At 44.0% G+C, this 21,346-nt stretch overlaps 1 long non-coding RNA gene across 1 annotated transcript in view; it reads right to left on the bottom strand.

Annotated features, from left to right (window-relative positions):
* Nucleotides 1-21,346, bottom strand: part of LOC307181292 — a 209,226-nt gene that overhangs the window by 139,599 nt on the left and 48,281 nt on the right. Inside the window, exon 2 of the long non-coding RNA XR_013826340.1 lies at nt 5,679-5,764. This is a non-coding gene — a long non-coding RNA (uncharacterized lncRNA). The remainder of the gene's footprint in view (nt 1-5,678; nt 5,765-21,346) is intronic.

The raw sequence follows: 21,346 nt of genomic DNA, 5'->3' as shown, positions 1-21,346 counted from the left end.
TCCTCCCCTGGTACTCGGGTGCAACATTCCAGACGCTTTACTAACACTCTCCCCACTTGGAGAGTCAGCGCCTTTAACCTCCTGTTTGGCCCAGTTTGCAATTTCTGCGGAAGATGAACAGGAATAGCGAGAACCAATGAGAGGCTAACTGGAGGTGTCTGGACGGGCAAATTTAACTCTCATTTCCCACCAGGAAGAGGAAATAACCAAAGGCTCAGCGTGCCGTGCCGGAACCAGATTAGGGCCTGAAGCCAGCCTGCGGTGTTGCGGCCAGGTCACAAGAAAGCAAGTTGAAGAAAGGAGCTCAGGGGCACTGTAATTCACAAACCTGCAGAGTTATAAATGACAGCTATCGTCCAAAAATAGACTGAAGTAAGGCTGCCAAGAGGACTTGAAAGCGGGGCAGAATTGCAGGAAACCGATTTCAGGAGGTAGACTGGAATTGCATTGAAAGCATAGGAAAAGAGGCAGAAAGTCCACAATGATGCACTTGGCCAAAAAGGGCGTATGCGTTTTTTCCTGAATATATTCAGGAAAAAACGCATACGCCCTTTTTGGCCAACCAAGCAAGCTTGCAAAGGAAATCTGCACTACAATGAAGTCTCACTTCCCCCCGGTCAAAAGGGCCATCTGAAAAAAGTGTAAAATCCAGAAAGGCAGGACAGGCCATGGAGAACTGGGAGCCTTGTTATGCTGATGGGCGGGATGTAAATTGCCAACAACCACTCGGGAGAAGTGTATGGTGTTTCCTGAAACATCTAAAAAACAAAGCAACAGAACCTAGGGCACTTCCACTTATGGTCCTATAGCTTAGGGAAATTAAAATCAAAAAGACACAGCCACCCCAAAGTTTGGAACGGCTCTGTTTACAAGAACCTCGTTTACAGTACAAGTTCAACATCGCAGAAAGTGAAAAATGGAGAAAGAAGTTGTGGTATTTACTTACAAAGCAATATCACTCAGCAATGAAATCTGTGTCATCAGGCCCTTAGCAGCACAATGAGTGGATTCAGGTATGATGATTCTAACTGAAATAAGTCACACAGAAAAAGAAACATCATAAGATATCAGTAATACACGGAATGTAAACTTGGCTACACAGGAACTGAATTACAGAACAGAACAGGGTCTCAAATTTAGAAAACCAACGTATTCTTGCTTAAGGGTAAAGGTGAGTTGGGGTGCTGCATAAAACCAGAGATTGAAATGAGCACAGATAAAGTTCCTTAAGCCAAATATGGAATAGACAAGAGCTACTCCTTGCTCAACGAAATGGACTCAACACCCCATATTAAACGCCTAAGAATGTACCTGACTAGTAAGTATCTTAAAACCTATGCATTGCTATGTCTCCGAAAGAGAATCAAGCATGTGTACAGGGGCATAAACGCAGCAGTGATAGGATTGGAGAGGTTCGGTGAGCAGATGAAGACCCTTTGAAGTCATATTGCATGGTACCCATTCCACGGGTTTCAACTACCCAGGTTTAAGGTATTCTTCCTTCAGCTAAAACATGCATGTGGAACCTAGAGTATGATCAACCATGTGATCGGGAGACGTGTTCAAATATGTCTCAGTTTTCCTCCCCTGGTACTCGGGTGCAACATTCCAGACGCTTTACTAACACTCTCCCCACTTGGAGAGTCAGTCCCTTTAACCTCCTGTTTGGCCCAGTTTGCAATTTCTGCGGAAGATGAACAGGAATAGCGAGAACCAATGAGAGGCTAGCTGGAGGTGTCTGGACGGGCAAATTTAACTCTCATTTCCCACCAGGAAGAGGAATTAACCAAAGGCTCAGCATGCCGGCCCGGAACCAGATTAGGGCCTGAAGCCATCCTGCGGTGTTGCGGCCAGGTCACAAGAAAGCGAGTTGAAGAAAGGAGCTCAGGGGCACTGTAATTCACAAACCTGCAGAGTTATAAATGACAGCTATCGTCCAAAAATAGACTGAAGTAAGGCTGCCAAGAGGACTTGAAAGCGGGGCAGAATTGCAGGAAACCGATTTCAGGAGGTAGACTGGAATTGCATTGAAAGCATAGGAAAAGAGGCAGAAAGTCCTCAATGATGCACTTGGCCAAAAAGGGCGTATGCGTTTTTTCCTGAATATATTCAGGAAAAAACGCATACGCCCTTTTTGGCCAACCAAGCAAGCTTGCAAAGGAAATCTGCACTACAATGAAGTCTCACTTCCCCCCGGTCACAAGGGCCATCTGAAAAAAGTGTAAAATCCAGAAAGGCAACAGGCCATTGAGAACTGGGAGCCTTGTTATGCTGAAGGGTGGGATGTAAATTGCCAACAGACACTTGGGAGAAGTGTATGGTGTTTCCTGAAACATCTAAAAAACAAAGCAAGAGAGCCTAGTGCACTTCCACTTATGGCCCTATAGCTTAGGGAAATTAAAATCAAAAAGACACAGCCACCCCAAAGTTTGGAACGGCTCTGTTTACAAGAACCTCGTTTACAGTACAAGTTCAACATCGCAGAAAGTGAAAAATGGATAAAGAAGTTGTGGTATTTACTTACAAAGCAATATCACTCAGCAATGAAATCTGTGTCATCAGGCCCTTAGCAGCACAATGAGTGGATTCAGGTATGATGATTCTAATTGAAATAAGTCACACAGAAAAAGAAACATCATAAGATATCAGTAATACACGGAATGTAAACTTGACTACACAGGAACTGAATTACAGAACAGAACAGGGTCTCAAATTTAGAAAACCAACTTATGCTTGCTTAAGGGTAAAGGTGAGTTGGGGTGCTGCATAAAACCAGAGATTGAAATGAGCACAGATAAAGTTCCTTAAGCCAAATATGGAATAGACAAGAGCTACTCCTTGCTCAACGAAATGGACTCAACACCGCATATTGAACGCCTAAGAATGTACCTGACAAGTAAGTATCTTACAACCTATAGATTGCTATGTCTCCGAAAGAGAATCAAGCATGTGTACAGGGGCATAAACGCAGCAGTGATAGGATTGGAGAGGTTCGGTGAGCAAATGAAGACCCTTTGAAGTCATATTGCATGGTACCCATTACACGGGTCTCAACTCTCCAGGTTTAAGGTATTCTTCCTTCAGCTAAAACATGCATGTGGAACCCAAGTATGATCAACCATGTGAACGGGAGACGTGTTCAAATATGTCTCAGTTTTCCTCCCCTGGTACTCGGGTGCAACATTCCAGACGCTTTACTAACACTCTCCCCACTTGGAGAGTCAGCGCCTTTAACCTCCTGTTTGGCCCAGTTTGCAATTTCTGCGGAAGATGAACAGGAATAGCGAGAACCAATGAGAGGCTAGCTGGAGGTGTCTGGACGGGCAAATTTAACTCTCATTTCCCACCAGGAAGAGGAAATAACCAAAGGCTGAGCGTGCCATACCAGAACCAGATTAGGGCCTGAAGCCATCCTGCGGTGTTGCGGCCAGCTCAAAAGAAAGCGAGTTGAAGAAAGGAGCTCAGGGGCACTGTAATTCACAAACCTGCAGAGTTATAAATGACAGCTATCGTCCAAAAATAGACTGAAGTAAGGCTGCCAAGAGGACTTGAAAGCGGGGCAGAATTGCAGGAAACCGATTTCAGGAGGTAGACTGGAATTGCATTGAAAGCATAGGAAAAGAGGCAGAACGTCCACAATGATGCACTTGGCCAAAAAGGGCGTATGCGTTTTTTCCTGAATATATTCAGGAAAAAACGCATACGCCCTTTTTGGCCAACCAAGCAAGCTTGCAAAGGAAATCTGCACTACAGTGAAGTCTCACTTCCCCCCGGTCAAAAGGGCCATCTGAAAAAAGTGTAAAATCCAGAAAGGCAAGACAGGCCATGGAGAACTGGGAGCCTTGTTATGCTGATGGGCGGGATGTAAATTGCCAACAACCACTCGGGAGAAGTGTATGGTGTTTCCTGAAACATCTAAAAAACAAAGCACCAGAGCCTAGGGCACTTCCACTTATGGTCCTATACCTTAGGGAAATTAAAATCAAAAAGACACAGCCACCCCAAAGTTTGGGACGCCACCGTTTACAAGAACCTCGTTTACCGTACAAGTTCAATATCACAGAAAGTGAAAAATGGATAAAGAACTTGTGGTACTTACGTACAATGCAGTATCACTCAGCAGTGAAATCTATGTCATCAGGCCCGTAGCAGCATAATGAGTGGATTCAGGTACGATGATTCTAACTGAAATAAGTCACACAGAAAAAGAAACATCATAAGATATCACTAATACACGGAATGTAAACTTGGCTACACAGGAACTGCATTCCAAAACAGAACAGGGTCTCAAATTTAGAAAACCAACATATGCTTGCTTAAGGGTAAAGGTGAGTTGGGGTGCTGCATAAAACCAGAGATTGAAATGAGCACAGATAAAGTTCCTTAAGCCAAATATGGAATAGACAAGAGCTACTCCTTGCTCAACGAAATGGACTCAACACCCCATATTAAACGCCTAAGAATGTACCTGACTAGTAAGTATCTTAAAACCTATGGATTGCTATGTCTCCAAAAGAGAATCAAGCGTGTGTACAGGGGCATAAACGCAGCAGTGATAGGATTGGAGAGGTTCGGTGAGCAAATGAAGACCCTTTGAAGTCATATTGCATGGTACCCATTCCACGGGTTTCAACTACCCAGGTTTTAGGTATTCTTCCTTCAGCTAAAACATGCATTTGGAACCTAGAGTATGATCAACCATGTGATCGGGAGACGTGTTCAAATATGTCTCAGTTTTCCTCCCCTGGTACTCGGGTGAAACATTCCAGATGCTTTACTAACACTCTCCCGACTTGGAGAGTCAGTCCCTTTAACCTCCTGTTTGGCCCAGTTTGCAATTTCTGCGGAAGATGAACAGGAATAGCGAGAACAAATGAGAGGCTAGCTGGAGGTGTCTGGACGGGCAAATTTAACTCTCATTTCCCACCAGGAAGAGGAATTAACCAAAGGCTCAGCGTGCCGTGCCGGAACCAGATTAGGGCCTGAAGCCATCCTGCGGTGTTGCGGCCAGCTCAAAAGCAAACGAGTTGAAAAAAGGAGCTCAGGGGCACTGTAATTCACAAACCTGCAGAGTTATAAATGACAGCTATCGTCCAAAAATAGACTGAAGTAAGGCTGCCAAGAGGACTTGAAAGCGGGGCAGAATTGCAGGAAACCGATTTCAGGAGGTAGACTGGAATTGCATTGAAAGCATAGGAAAAGAGGCAGAACGTCCACAATGATGCACTTGGCCAAAAAGGGCGTATGCGTTTTTTCCTGAATATATTCAGGAAAAACGCATACGCCCTTTTTGGCCAACCAAGCAAGCTTGCAAAGGAAATCTGCACTACAATGAAGTCTCACTTCCCCCCGGTCAAAAGGGCCATCTGAAAAAAGTGTAAAATCCAGAAAGGCAGGACAGGCCATGGAGAACTGGGAGCCTTGTTATGCTGATGGGCGGGATGTAAATTGCCAACAGACACTTGGGAGAAGTGTATGGTGTTTCCTGAAACATCTAAAAAACAAAGCAACAGAGCCTAGGGCACTGCCACTTATGGTCCTATAGCTTAGGGAAATTAAAATCAAAAAGACACAGCCACCCCAAAGTTTGGGACGCCTCTGTTTACAAGAACCTCGTTTACAGTACAAGTTCAACATCGCAGAAAGTGAAAAATGGATAAAGAAGTTGTGGTATTTACTTAAAAAGCAATATCACTCAGCAATGAAATCTGTGTCATCAGGCCCTTAGCAGCACAATGAGTGGATTCAGGTATGATGATTCTAACTGAAGTAAGTCACACAGAAAAAGAAACATCATAAGATATCAGTAATACACGGAATGTAAACTTGGCTACACAGGAACTGAATTACAGAACAGAACAGGGTCTCAAATTTAGAAAACCAACTTATGCTTGCTTAAGGGTAAAGGTGAGTTGGGGTGCTGCATAAAACCAGAGATTGAAATGAGCACAGATAAAGTTCCTTAAGTCAAATATGGAATAGACAAGAGCTACTCCTTGCTCAACGAAATGGACTCAACACCGCATATTAAACGCCTAAGAATGTACCTGACTAGTAAGTATCGTAAAACCTATGGATTGCTATGTCTCAAAAAGAGAATCAAGCATGTGTGCAGAGGCATAAACGCAGCAGTGATAGGATTGGAGAGGTTCGGTGAGCAAATGAAGACCCTTTGAAGTCATATTGCATGGTACCCATTACACGGGTCTCAACTCTCCAGGTTTAAGGTATTCTTCCTTCAGCTAAAACATGCATGTGGAACCCAAGTATGATCAACCATGTGAACGGGAGACGTGTTGAAATATGTCTCAGTTTTCCTCCCCTGGTACTCGGGTGCAACATTCCAGACGCTTTACTAACACTCTCCCCACTTGGAGAGTCAGCGCCTTTAACCTCCTGTTTGGCCCAGTTTGCAATTTCTGCGGAAGATGAACAGGAATAGCGAGAACCAATGAGAGGCTAGCTGGAGGTGTCTGGACGGGCAAATTTAACTCTCATTTCCCACCAGGAAGAGGAAATAACCAAAGGCTCAGCGCGCCGTACCGGAACCAGATTAGGGCCTGAAGCCATCCTGCGGTGTTGCGGCCAGCTCAAAAGAAAGCGAGTTGAAGAAAGGAGCTCAGGGGCACTGTAATTCACAAACCTGCAGAGTTATAAATGACAGCTATCGTCCAAAAATAGACTGAAGTAAGGCTGCCAAGAGGACTTGAAAGCGGGGCAGAATTGCAGGAAACCGATTTCAGGAGGTAGACTGGAATTGCATTGAAAGCATAGGAAAAGAGGCAGAACGTCCACAATGATGCACTTGGCCAAAAAGGGCGTATGCGTTTTTTCCTGAATATATTCAGGAAAAAACGCATACGCCCTTTTTGGCCAACCAAGCAAGCTTGCAAAGGAAATCTGCACTACAATGAAGTCTCACTTCCCCCTGGTCAAAAGGGCCATCTGAAAAAAGTGTAAAATCCAGAAAGGCAGGACAGGCCATGGAGAACTGGGAGCCTTGTTATGCTGATGGGCGGGATGTAAATTGCCAACAACCACTCGGGAGAAGTGTATGGTGTTTCCTGAAACATCTAAAAAACAAACCAACAGAACCTAGGGCACTTCCACTTATGGTCCTATAGCTTAGGGAAATTAAAATAAAAAAGACACAGCCACCCCAAAGTTTGGAACGGCTCTGTTTACAAGAACCTCGTTTACAGTACAAGTTCAACATCGCAGAAAGTGAAAAATGGATAAAGAAGTTGTGGTATTTACTTACAAAGCAATATCACTCAGCAATGAAATCTGTGTCATCAGGCCCTTAGCAGCACAATGAGTGGATTCAGGTATGATGATTCTAACTGAAGTAAGTCACACAGAAAAAGAAACATCATAAGATATCAGTAATACACGGAATGTAAACTTGGCTACACAGGAACTGAATTACAGAACAGAACAGGGTCTCAAATTTAGAAAACCAACTTATGCTTGCTTAAGGGTAAAGATGAGTTGGGGTGCTGCATAAAACCAGAGATTGAAATGAGCACAGATAAAGTTCCTTAAGTCAAATATGGAATAGACAAGAGCTACTCCTTGCTCAACGAAATGGACTCAACACCCCATATTAAACGCCTAAGAATGTACCTGACTAGTAAGTATCGTAAAACCTATGGATTGCTATGTCTCCGAAAGAGAATCAAGCATGTGTACAGGGGCATAAACGCAGCAGTGATAGGATTGGAGAGGTTCGGTGAGCAAATGAAGACCCTTTGAAGTCATATTGCATGGTACCCATTACACGGGTCTTAACTCTCCAGGTTTAAGGTATTCTTCCTTCAGCTAAAACATGCATGTGGAACCTAGAGTATGATCAACCATGTGAACGGGAGACGTGTTCAAATATGTCTCAGTTTTCCTCCCCTGGTACTCGGGTGCAACATTCCAGACGCTTTACTAACACTCTCCCCACTTGGAGAGTCAGCGCCTTTAACCTCCTGTTTGGCCCAGTTTGCATTTTCTGCGCAAGATGAACAGGAATAGCGAGAACCAATGAGAGACTAGCTGGAGGTGTCTGGACGGGCAAATTTAACTCTCATTTCCCACCAGGAAGAGGAAATAACCAAAGGCTCAGTGTGCCGTGCCGGAACCAGATTAGGGCCTGAAGCCATCCTGCGGTGTTGCAGCCAGGTCACAAGAAAGCGAGTTGAAGAAAGGAGCTCAGGGGCACTGTAATTCACAAACCTGCAGAGTTATAAATGACAGCTATCGTCCAAAAATAGACTGAACTAAGGCTGCCAAGAGGACTTGAAAGCGGGGCAGAATTGCAGGAAACCGATTTCAGGAGGTAGACTGGAATTGCATTGAAAGCATAGGAAAAGAGGCAGAACGTCCACAATGATGCACTTGGCCAAAAAGGGCGTATGCGTTTTTTCCTGAATATATTCAGGAAAAAACGCATACGACCTTTTTGGCCAACCAAGCAAGCTTGCAAAGGAAATCTGCACTACAATGAAGTCTCACTTCCCCCCGGTCAAAAGGGCCATCTGAAAAAAGTGTAAAATCCAGAAAGGCAGGACAGGCCATGGAGAACTGGGAGCCTTGTTATGCTGATGGGCGGGATGTAAATTGCCAACAACCACTCGGGAGAAGTGTATGGTGTTTCCTGAAACATCTAAAAAACAAACCAACAGAACCTAGGGCACTTCCACTTATGGTCCTATAGCTTAGGGAAATTAAAATAAAAAAGACACAGCCACCCCAAAGTTTGGAACGGCTCTGTTTACAAGAACCTCGTTTACAGTACAAGTTCAACATCGCAGAAAGTGAAAAATGGATAAAGAAGTTGTGGTATTTACTTACAAAGCAATATCACTCAGCAATGAAATCTGTGTCATCAGGCCCTTAGCAGCACAATGAGTGGATTCAGGTATGATGATTCTAACTGAAATAAGTCACACAGAAAAAGAAACATCATAAGATATCAGTAATACACGGAATGTAAACTTGGCTACACAGGAACTGAATTACAGAACAGAACAGGGTCTCAAATTTAGAAAACCAACTTATGCTTGCTTAAGGGTAAAGATGAGTTGGGGTGCTGCATAAAACCAGAGATTGAAATGAGCACAGATAAAGTTCCTTAAGTCAAATATGGAATAGACAAGAGCTACTCCTTGCTCAACGAAATGGACTCAACACCCCATATTAAACGCCTAAGAATGTACCTGACTAGTAAGTATCGTAAAACCTATGGATTGCTATGTCTCCGAAAGAGAATCAAGCATGTGTACAGGGGCATAAACGCAGCAGTGATAGGATTGGAGAGGTTCGGTGAGCAAATGAAGACCCTTTGAAGTCATATTGCATGGTACCCATTACACGGGTCTTAACTCTCCAGGTTTAAGGTATTCTTCCTTCAGCTAAAACATGCATGTGGAACCCAAGTATGATCAACCATGTGAACGGGAGACGTGTTCAAATATGTCTCAGTTTTCCTCCCCTGGTACTCGGGTGCAACATTCCAGACGCTTTACTAACACTCTCCCCACTTGGAGAGTCAGCGCCTTTAACCTCCTGTTTGGCCCAGTTTGCAATTTCTGCGCAAGATGAACAGGAATAGCGAGAACCAATGAGAGACTAGCTGGAGGAGTCTGGACCGGCAAATTTAACTCTCATTTCCCACCAGGAAGAGGAAATAACCAAAGGCTCAGTGTGCCGTGCCAGAACCAGATTAGGGCCTGAAGCCATCCTGCGGTGTTGCAGCCAGGTCACAAGAAAGCGAGTTGAAGAAAGGAGCTCAGGGGCACTGTAATTCACAAACCTGCAGAGTTATAAATGACAGCTATCGTCCAAAAATAGACTGAACTAAGGCTGCCAAGAGGACTTGAAAGCGGGGCAGAATTGCAGGAAACCGATTTCAGGAGGTAGACTGGAATTGCATTGAAAGCATAGGAAAAGAGGCAGAACGTCCACAATGATGCACTTGGCCAAAAAGGGCGTATGCGTTTTTTCCTGAATATATTCAGGTAAAAACGCATACGCCCTTTTTGGCCAACCAAGCAAGCTTGCAAAGGAAATCTGCACTACAATGAAGTCTCACTTCCCCCCGGTCAAAAGGGCCATCTGAAAAAAGTGTAAAATCCAGAAAGGCAGGACAGGCCATGGAGAACTGGGAGCCTTGTTATGCTGATGGGCGGGATGTAAATTGCCAACAACCACTCGGGAGAAGTGTATGGTGTTTCCTGAAACATCTAAAAAACAAAGCACCAGAGCCTAGGGCACTTCCACTTATGGTCCTATACCTTAGGGAAATTAAAATCAAAAAGACACAGCCACCCCAAAGTTTGGGACGCCACCTTTTACAAGAACCTCGTTTACCGTACAAGTTCAATATCACAGAAAGTGAAAAATGGATAAAGAACTTGTGGTACTTACGTACAATGCAGTATCACTCAGCAGTGAAATCTATGTCATCAAGCCCGTAGCAGCATAATGAGTGGATTCAGGTACGATGATTCTAACTGAAATAAGTCACACAGAAAAAGAAACATCATAAGATATCACTAATACACGGAATGTAAACTTGGCTACACAGGAACTGCATTCCAAAACAGAACAGGGTCTCAAATTTAGAAAACCAACATATGCTTGCTTAAGGGTAAAGGTGAGTTGGGGTGCTGCATAAAACCAGAGATTGAAATGAGCACAGATAAAGTTCCTTAAGCCAAATATGGAATAGACAAGAGCTACTCCTTGCTCAACGAAATGGACTCAACACCCCATATTAAACGCCTAAGAATGTACCTGACTAGTAAGTATCTTAAAACCTATGGATTGCTATGTCTCCAAAAGAGAATCAAGCATGTGTACAGGGGCATAAACGCAGCAGTGATAGGATTGGAGAGGTTCGGTGAGCAAATGAAGACCCTTTGAAGTCATATTGCATGGAACCCATTCCACGGGTTTCAACTACCCAGGTTTAAGGTATTCTTCCTTCAGCTAAAACATGCATTTGGAACCTAGAGTATGATCAACCATGTGATCGGGAGACGTGTTCAAATATGTCTCAGTTTTCCTCCCCTGGTACTCGGGTGAAACATTCCAGATGCTTTACTAACACTCTCCCGACTTGGAGAGTCAGTCCCTTTAACCTCCTGTTTGGCCCAGTTTGCAATTTCTGCGGAAGATGAACAGGAATAGCGAGAACAAATGAGAGGCTAGCTGGAGGTGTCTGGACGGGCAAATTTAACTCTCATTTCCCACCAGGAAGAGGAATTAACCAAAGGCTCAGCATGCCGGGCCGGAACCAGATTAGGGCCTGAAGCCATCCTGCGGTGTTGCGGCCAGGTCACAAGAAAGCGAGTTGAAGAAAGGAGCTCAGGGGCACTGTAATTCACAAACCTGCAGAGTTATAAATGACAGCTATCGTCCAAAAATAGACTGAAGTAAGGCTGCCAAGAGGACTTGAAAGCGGGGCAGAATTGCAGGAAACCGATTTCAGGAGGTAGACTGGAATTGCATTGAAAGCATAGGAAAAGAGGCAGAACGTCCACAATGATGCACTTCGCCAAAAAGGGCGTATGCGTTTTTTCCTGAATATATTCAGGAAAAAACGCATACGCACTTTTTGGCCAACCAAGCAAGCTTGCAAAGGAAATCTGCACTACAATGAAGTCTCACTTCCCCCCGGTCAAAAGGGCCATCTGAAAAAAGTGTAAAATCCAGAAAGGCAGGACAGGCCATGGAGAACTGGGAGCCTTGTTATGCTGATGGGCGGGATGTAAATTGCCAACAACCACTCGGGAGAAGTGTATGGTGTTTCCTGAAACATCTAAAAAACAAACCAACAGAACCTAGGGCACTTCCACTTATGGTCCTATAGGTTAGGGAAATTAAAATCAAAAAGACACAGCCACCCCAAAGTTTGGAACGGCTCTGTTTACAAGAACCTCGTTTACAGTACAAGTTCAACATCACAGAAAGTGAAAAATGGATAAAGAAGTTGTGGTATTTACTTACAAAGCAATGTCACTCAGCAATGAAATCTGTGTCATCAGGCCCTTAGCAGCACAATGAGTGGATTCAGGTATGATGATTCTAACTGAAGTAAGTCACACAGAAAAAGAAACATCATAAGATATCAGTAATACACGGAATGTAAACTTGGCTACACAGGAACTGAATTACAGAACAGAACAGGGTCTCAAATTTAGAAAACCAACTTATGCTTGCTTAAGGGTAAAGATGAGTTGGGGTGCTGCATAAAACCAGAGATTGAAATGAGCACAGATAAAGTTCCTTAAGTCAAATATGGAATAGACAAGAGCTACTCCTTGCTCAACGAAATGGACTCAACACCCCATATTAAACGCCTAAGAATGTACCTGACTAGTAAGTATCGTAAAACCTATGGATTGCTATGTCTCCGAAAGAGAATCAAGCATGTGTACAGGGGCATAAACGCAGCAGTGATAGGATTGGAGAGGTTCGGTGAGCAAATGAACACCCTTTGAAGTCATATTGCATGGTACCCATTACACGGGTCTTAACTCTCCAGGTTTAAGGTATTCTTCCTTCAGCTAAAACATGCATGTGGAACCCAAGTATGATCAACCATGTGAACGGGAGACGTGTTCAAATATGTCTCAGTTTTCCTCCCCTGGTACTCGGGTGCAACATTCCAGACGCTTTACTAACACTCTCCCCACTTGGAGAGTCAGCGCCTTTAACCTCCTGTTTGGCCCAGTTTGCAATTTCTGCGGAAGATGAACAGGAATAGCGAGAACCAATGAGAGACTAGCTGGAGGTGTCTGGACCGGCAAATTTAACTCTCATTTCCCACCAGGAAGAGGAAATAACCAAAGGCTCAGCGTGCCGGCCCGGAACCAGATTAGGGCCTGAAGCCATCCTGCGGTGTTGCGGCCAGGTCACAAGAAAGCGAGTTGAAGAAAGGAGCTCAGGAGCACTGTAATTCACAAACCTGCAGAGTTATAAATGACAGCTATCGTCCAAAAATAGACTGAAGTAAGGCTGCCAAGAGGACTTGAAAGCGGGGCAGAATTGCAGGAAACCGATTTCAGGAGGTAGACAGGAATTGCATTGAAAGCATAGGAAAAGAGGCAGAACGTCCACAATGATGCACTTGGCCAAAAAGGGCGTATGCGTTTTTTCCTGAATATATTCAGGAAAAAACACATACGCCCTTTTTGGCCAACCAAGCAAGCTTGCAAAGGAAATCTGCACTACAGTGAAGTCTCACTTCCCCCCGGTCAAAAGGGCCATCTGAAAAAAGTGTAAAATCCAGAAAGGCAGGACAGGCCATGGAGAACTGGGAGCCTTGTTATGCTGATGGGCGGGATGTAAATTGCCAACAACCACTCGGGAGAAGTGTATGGTGTTTCCTGAAACATCTAAAAAACAAAGCACCAGAGCCTAGGGCACTTCCACTTATGGTCCTATACCTTAGGGAAATTAAAATCAAAAAGACACAGCCACCCCAAAGTTTGGGACGCCACCATTTACAAGAACCTCGTTTACCGTACAAGTTCAATATCACAGAAAGTGAAAAATGGATAAAGAACTTGTGGTACTTACGTACAATGCAGTATCACTCAGCAGTGAAATCTATGTCATCAAGCCCGTAGCAGCATAATGAGTGGATTCAGGTACGATGATTCTAACTGAAATAAGTCACACAGAAAAAGAAACATCATAAGATATCACTAATACACGGAATGTAAACTTGGCTACACAGGAACTGCATTCCAAAACAGAACAGGGTCTCAAATTTAGAAAACCAACATATGCTTGCTTAAGGGTAAAGGTGAGTTGGGGTGCTGCATAAAACCAGAGATTGAAATGAGCACAGATAAAGTTCCTTAAGCCAAATATGGAATAGACAAGAGCTACTCCTTGCTCAACGAAATGGACTCAACACCCCATATTAAACGCCTAAGAATGTACCTGACTAGTAAGTATCTTAAAACCTATGGATTGCTATGTCTCCAAAAGAGAATCAAGCATGTGTACAGGGGCATAAACGCAGCAGTGATAGGATTGGAGAGGTTCGGTGAGCAAATGAAGACCCTTTGAAGTCATATTGCATGGAACCCATTCCACGGGTTTCAACTACCCAGGTTTAAGGTATTCTTCCTTCAGCTAAAACATGCATTTGGAACCTAGAGTATGATCAACCATGTGATCGGGAGACGTGTTCAAATATGTCTCAGTTTTCCTCCCCTGGTACTCAGGTGAAACATTCCAGATGCTTTACTAACACTCTCCCGACTTGGAGAGTCAGTCCCTTTAACCTCCTGTTTGGCCCAGTTTGCAATTTCTGCGGAAGATGAACAGGAATAGCGAGAACAAATGAGAGGCTAGCTGGAGGTGTCTGGACGGGCAAATTTAACTCTCATTTCCCACCAGGAAGAGGAATTAACCAAAGGCTCAGCATGCCGGGCCGGAACCAGATTAGGGCCTGAAGCCATCCTGCGGTGTTGCGGCCAGGTCACAAGAAAGCGAGTTGAAGAAAGGAGCTCAGGGGCACTGTAATTCACAAACCTGCAGAGTTATAAATGACAGCTATCGTCCAAAAATAGACTGAAGTAAGGCTGCCAAGAGGACTTGAAAGCGGGGCAGAATTGCAGGAAACCGATTTCAGGAGGTAGACTGGAATTGCATTGAAAGCATAGGAAAAGAGGCAGAACGTCCACAATGATGCACTTCGCCAAAAAGGGCGTATGCGTTTTTTCCTGAATATATTCAGGAAAAAACGCATACGCACTTTTTGGCCAACCAAGCAAGCTTGCAAAGGAAATCTGCACTACAATGAAGTCTCACTTCCCCCCGGTCAAAAGGGCCATCTGAAAAAAGTGTAAAATCCAGAAAGGCAGGACAGGCCATGGAGAACTGGGAGCCTTGTTATGCTGATGGGCGGGATGTAAATTGCCAACAATCACTCGGGAGAAGTGTATGGTGTTTCCTGAAACATCTAAAAAACAAAGCAACAGAACCTAGGGCACTTCCACTTATGGTCCTATAGCTTAGGGAAATTAAAATCAAAAAGACACAGCCACCCCAAAGTTTGGAATGGCTCTGTTTACAAGAACCTCGTTTACAGTACAAGTTCAACATCGCAGAAAGTGAAAAATGGATAAAGAAGTTGTGGTATTTACTTACAAAGCAATATCACTCAGCAATGAAATCTGTGTCATCAGGCCCTTAGCAGCACAATGAGTGGATTCAGGTATGATGATTCTAACTGAAGTAAGTCACACAGAAAAAGAAACATCATAAGATATCAGTAATACACGGAATGTAAACTTGGCTACACAGGAACTGAATTACAGAACAGAACAGGGTCTCAAATTTAGAAAACCAACTTATGCTTGCTTAAGGGTAAAGGTGAGTTGGGGTGCTGCATAAAACCAGAGATTGAAATGAGCACAGATAAAGTTCCTTAAGTCAAATATGGAATAGACAAGAGCTACTCCTTGCTCAACGAAATGGACTCAACACCCAATATTAAACGCCTAAGAATGTACCTGACTAGTAAGTATCTTAAAACCTATGGATTGCTATGTCTCCGAAAGAGAATCAAGCATGTGTACAGGGGCATAAACGCAGCAGTGATAGGATTGGAGAGGTTCGGTGAGCAAATGAAGACCCTTTGAAGTCATATTGCATGGTACCCATTACACGGGTCTTAACTCTCCAGGTTTAAGGTATTCTTCCTTCAGCTAAAACATGCATGTGGAACCCAAGTATGATCAACCATGTGAACGGGAGACGTGTTCAAATATGTCTCAGTTTTCCTCCCCTGGTACACGGGTGCAACATTCCAGACGCTTTACTAACACTCTCCCCACTTGGAGAGTCAGCGCCTTTAACCTCCTGTTTGGCCCAGTTTGCAATTTCTGCGGAAGATGAACAGGAATAGCGAGAACCAATGAGAGGCTAGCTGGAGGTGTCTGGACGGGCAAATTTAACTCTCATTTCCCACCAGGAAGAGGAAATAACCAAAGGCTCAGCGTGCCGTACCGGAACCAGATTAGGGCCTGAAGCCATCCTGCGGTGTTGCGGCCAGCTCAAAAGAAAGCGAGTTGAAGAAAGGAGCTCAGGGGCACTGTAATTCACAAACCTGCAGAGTTATAAATGACAGCTATCGTCCAAAAATAGACTGAAGTAAGGCTGCCAAGAGGACTTGAAAGCGGGGCAGAATTGCAGGAAACCGATTTCAGGAGGTAGACTGGAATTGCATTGAAAGCATAGGAAAAGAGGCAGAACGTCCACAATGATGCACTTGGCCAAAAAGGGCGTATGCGTTTTTTCCTGAATATATTCAGGAAAAAACGCATACGCCCTTTTTGGCCAACCAAGCAAGCTTGCAAAGGAAATCTGCACTACAATGAAGTCTCACTTCCCCCCGGTCAAAAGGGCCATCTGAAAAAAGTGTAAAATCCAGAAAGGCAGGACAGGCCATGGAGAACTGGGAGCCTTGTTATGCTGATGGGCGGGATGTAAATTGCCAACAACCACTCGGGAGAAGTGTATGGTGTTTCCTGAAACATCTAAAAAACAAAGCAACAGAACCTAGGGCACTTCCACTTATGGTCCTATAGTTTAGGGAAATTAAAATCAAAAAGACACAGCCACCCCAAAGTTTGGGACGCCTCTGTTTACAAGAACCTCATTTACAGTACAAGTTCAACATCACAGAAAGTGAAAAATGGATAAAGAACATGTGGTACTTACGTACAATGCAGTATCACTCAGCAATGAAATCTATGTCATCAGGCCCGTAGCAGCATAATGAGTGGATTCAGGTACGATGATTCTAACTGAAATAAGTCACACAGAAAAAGAAACATCATAAGATATCACTAATACACGGAATGTAAACTTGGCTAAACAGGAACTGCATTCCAAAACAGAACAGGGTCTCAAATTTAGAAAACCAACTTATGCTTGCTTAAGGGTAAATGTGAGTTGGGGTGCTGCATAAAACCAGAGATTGAAATGAGCACAGATAAAGTTCCTTAAGCCAAATTTTGAATAGACAAGAGCTACTCCTTGCTCAACGAAATGGACTCAACACCCCATATTAAACGCCTAAGAATGTACCTGACTAGTAAGTATCTTAAAACCTATGGATTGCTATGTCTCCGAAAGAGAATCAAGCATGTGTACAGGGGCATAAACACAGCAGTGATAGGATTGGAGAGGTTCGGTGAGCAAATGAAGACCCTTTGAAGTCATATTGCATGGTACCCATTCCACGGGTCTCAACTCTCCATGTTTAAGGTATTCTTCCTTCAGCTAAAACATGCATGTGGAACCCAGAGTATGATCAACCATGTGAATGGGAGACGTGTTCAAATATGTCTCAGTTTTCCTCCCCTGGTACTCGGGTGCAACATTCCAGACGCGTTACTAACACTCTCCCCACTTGGAGAGTCAGCGCCTTTAACCTCCTGTTTGGCCCAGTTTGCAATTTCTGCGGAAGATGAACAGGAATAGCGAGAACCAATGAGAGGCTAGCTGGAGGTGTCTGGACGGGCAAATTTAACTCTCATTTCCCACCAGGAAGAGGAAATAACCAAAGGCTCAGCGTGCCGTACCGGAACCAGATTAGGGCCTGAAGCCATCCTGCGGTGTTGCGGCCAGCTCAAAAGAAAGCGAGTTGAAGAAAGGAGCTCAGGGGCACTGTAATTCACAAACCTGCAGAGTTATAAATGACAGCTATCGTCCAAAAATAGACTGAAGTAAGGCTGCCAAGAGGACTTGAAAGCGGGGCAGAATTGCAGGAAACCGATTTCAGGAGGTAGACTGGAATTGCATTGAAAGCATAGGAAAAGAGGCAGAACGTCCACAATGATGCACTTGGCCAAAAAGGGCGTATGCGTTTTTTCCTGAATATATTCAGGAAAAAACGCATACGCCCTTTTTGGCCAACCAAGCAAGCTTGCAAAGGAAATCTGCACTACAATGAAGTCTCACTTCCCCCCGGTCAAAAGGGCCATCTGAAAAAAGTGTAAAATCCAGAAAGGCAGGACAGGCCATGGAGAACTAGGAGCCTTGTTATGCTGATGGGCGGGATGTAAATTGCCAACAACCACTCGGGAGAAGTGTATGGTGTTTCCTGAAACATCTAAAAAACAAAGCAACAGAACCTAGGGCACTTCCACTTATGGTCCTATAGCTTAGGGAAATTAAAATAAAAAAGACACAGCCACCCCAAAGTTTGGAACGGCTCTGTTTACAAGAACCTCGTTTACAGTACAAGTTCAACATTGCAGAAAGTGAAAAATGGATAAAGAAGTTGTGGTATTTACTTACAAAGCAATATCACTCAACAATGAAATCTGTGTCATCAGGCCCTTAGCAGCACAATGAGTGGTTTCATGTATGATGATTCTAACTGAAGTAAGTCACACAGAAAAAGAAACATCATAAGATATCAGTAATACATGGAATGTAAACTTGGCTACAGAGGAACTGAATTACAGAACAGAACAGGGTCTCAAATTTAGAAAACCAACTTATGCTTGCTTAAGGGTAAAGGTGAGTTGGGGTGCTGCATAAAACCAGAGATTGAAATGAGCACAGATAAAGTTCCTTAAGTCAAATATGGAATAGACAAGAGCTACTCCTTGCTCAACGAAATGGACTCAACACCGCATATTAAACGCCTAAGAATGTACCTGACTAGTAAGTATCTTAAAACCTATGGATTGCTATGTCTCCGAAAGAGAATCAAGCATGTGTACAGGGGCATAAATGCAGCAGTGATAGGATTGGAGAGGTTCGGTGAGCAAATGAAGACCCTTTGAAGTCATATTGCATGGTACCCATTCCACGGGTTTCAACTACCCAGGTTTAAGGTATTCTTCCTTCAGCTAAAACATGCATGTGGAACCTAGAGTATGATCAACCATGTGATCGGGAGACGTGTTCAAATATGTCTCAGTTTTCCTCCCCTGGTACTCGGGTGCAACATTCCAGACGCTTTACTAACACTCTCCCCACTTGGAGAGTCAGCGCCTTTAACCTCCTTTTTGGCCCAGTTTGCAATTTCTGCGGAAGATGAACAGGAATAGCGAGAACCAATGAGAGGCTAGCTGGAGGTGTCTGGACGGGCAAATTTAACTCTCATTTCCCACAAGGAAGAGGAATTAACCAAAGGCTCAGCGTGCCGTGCCGGAACCAGATTAGGGCCTGAAGGCATCCTGCGGTGTTGCGGCCAACTCAAAAGAAAGCGAGTTGAAGAAAGGAGCTCAGGGGCACTGTAATTCACAAACCTGCAGAGTTATAAATGACAGCTATCGTCCAAAAATATACTGACGAAAGGCTGCCAAGAGGACTTGAAAGCGGGGCAGAATTGCAGGAAATCGATTTCAGGAGGTAGACTGGAATTGCATTGAAAGCATAGGAAAAGAGGCAGAACGTCCACAATGATGCACTTGGCCAAAAAGGGCGTATGCGTTTTTTCCTGAATATATTCAGTAAAAAACGCATACGCCCTTTTTGGCCAACCAAGCAAACTTGCAAAGAAATGTGCACTACAATGAAGTCTCACTTCCCCCTGGTCAAAAGGGCCATCTGAAAAAAGTGTAAAATCCAGAAAGGCAGGACAGGCCATGGAGAACTGGGAGCCTTGTTATGCTGATGGGCGGGATGTAAATTGCCAACAACCACTGGGGAGAAGTGTATGGTGTTTCCTGAAACATCTAAAAAACAAAGCAACAGAACCTAGGGCACTTCCACTTATGGTCCTATAGCTTAGGGAAATTAAAATAAAAAAGACACAGCCACCCCAAAGTTTGGAACGGCTCTGTTTACAAGAACCTCGTTTACAGTACAAGTTCAACATCGCAGAAAGTGAAAAATGGATAAAGAAGTTGTGGTATTTACTTACAAAGCAATATCACTCAGCAATGAAATCTGTGTCATCAGGCCCTTAGCAGCACAATGAGTGGATTCAGGTATGATGATTCTAACTGAAATAAGTCACACAGAAAAAGAAACATCATAAGATATCAGTAATACACGGAATGGAAACTTGGCTACACAGGAACTGAATTACAGAACAGAACAGGGTCTCAAATATAGAAAACCAACTTATGCTTGCTTAAGGGGAAAGGTGAGTTGGGGTGCTGCATAAAACCAGAGATTGAAATGAGCAGAGATAAAGTTCCTTAAGCCAAATATGGAATAGACAAGAGATACTCCTTGCTCAACGAAATGGACTCAACACCGCATATTAAACGCCTAAGAATGTACCTGACTAGTAAGTATCTTAAAACCTATGGATTGCTATGTCTCCGAAAGAGAATCAAGCATGTGTACAGGGGCATAAACGCAGCAGTGATAGGATTGGAGAGGTTCGGTGAGCAAATGAAGACCCTTTGAAGTCATATTGCATGGTACCCATTCCACGGGTTTCAACTACCCAGGTTTTAGGTATTCTTCCTTCAGCTAAAACATGCATGTGGAACCCAGAGTATGATCAACCATGTGATCGGGAGACGTGTTCAAATATGTCTCAGTTTTCCTCCCCTGGTACTCGGGTGCAACATTCCAGACGCTTTACTAACACTCTCCCGACTTGGAGAGTCAGCGCCTTTAACCTCCTGTTTGGCCCAGTTTGCAATTTCTGCGGAAGATGAACAGGAATAGCGAGAACCAATGAGAGGCTAGCTGGAGGTGTCTGGACGGTCAAATTTAACTCTCATTTCCCACCAGGAAGAGGAAATAACCAAAGGCTCAGCATGCCGTACCGGAACCAGATTAGGGCCTGAAGCCATCCTGCGGTGTTGCGGCCAGCTCAAAATAAAGTGAGTTGAAGAAAGGAGCTCAGGGGCACTGTAATTCACAAACCTGCAGAGTTATAAATGACAGCTATCGTCCAAAAATAGACTGAAGTAAGGCTGCCAAGAGGACTTGAAAGCGGGGCAGAATTGCAGGAAACCGATTTCAGGAGGTAGACTGGAATTGCATTGAAAGCATAGGAAAAGAGGCAGAACGTCCACAATGATGCACTTGGCCAAAAAGGGCGTATGCGTTTTTTCCTGAATATATTCAGGAAAAAACGCATACGCCCTTTTTGGCCAACCAAGCAAGCTTGCAAAGGAAATCTGCACTACAATGAAGTCTCACTTCCCCCCGGTCAAAAGGGCCATCTGAAAAAAGTGTAAAATCCAGAAAGGCAGGACAGGCCATGGAGAACTAGGAGCCTTGTTATGCTGATGGGCGGGATGTAAATTGCCAACAACCACTCGGGAGAAGTGTATGGTGTTTCCTGAAACATCTAAAAAACAAAGCAACAGAACCTTGGGCACTTCCACTTATGGTCCTATAGCTTAGG

This window comes from Stenella coeruleoalba (genome assembly GCF_951394435.1).
Source record: "Stenella coeruleoalba genome assembly, contig: scaffold_249, whole genome shotgun sequence".
In the NCBI taxonomy this organism is placed as follows: Eukaryota; Metazoa; Chordata; class Mammalia; order Artiodactyla; family Delphinidae; genus Stenella; species Stenella coeruleoalba.
The sequence above is the reverse complement of the archived record's forward strand: the minus strand, read 5'-3'. Positions and strand labels throughout refer to the sequence as shown.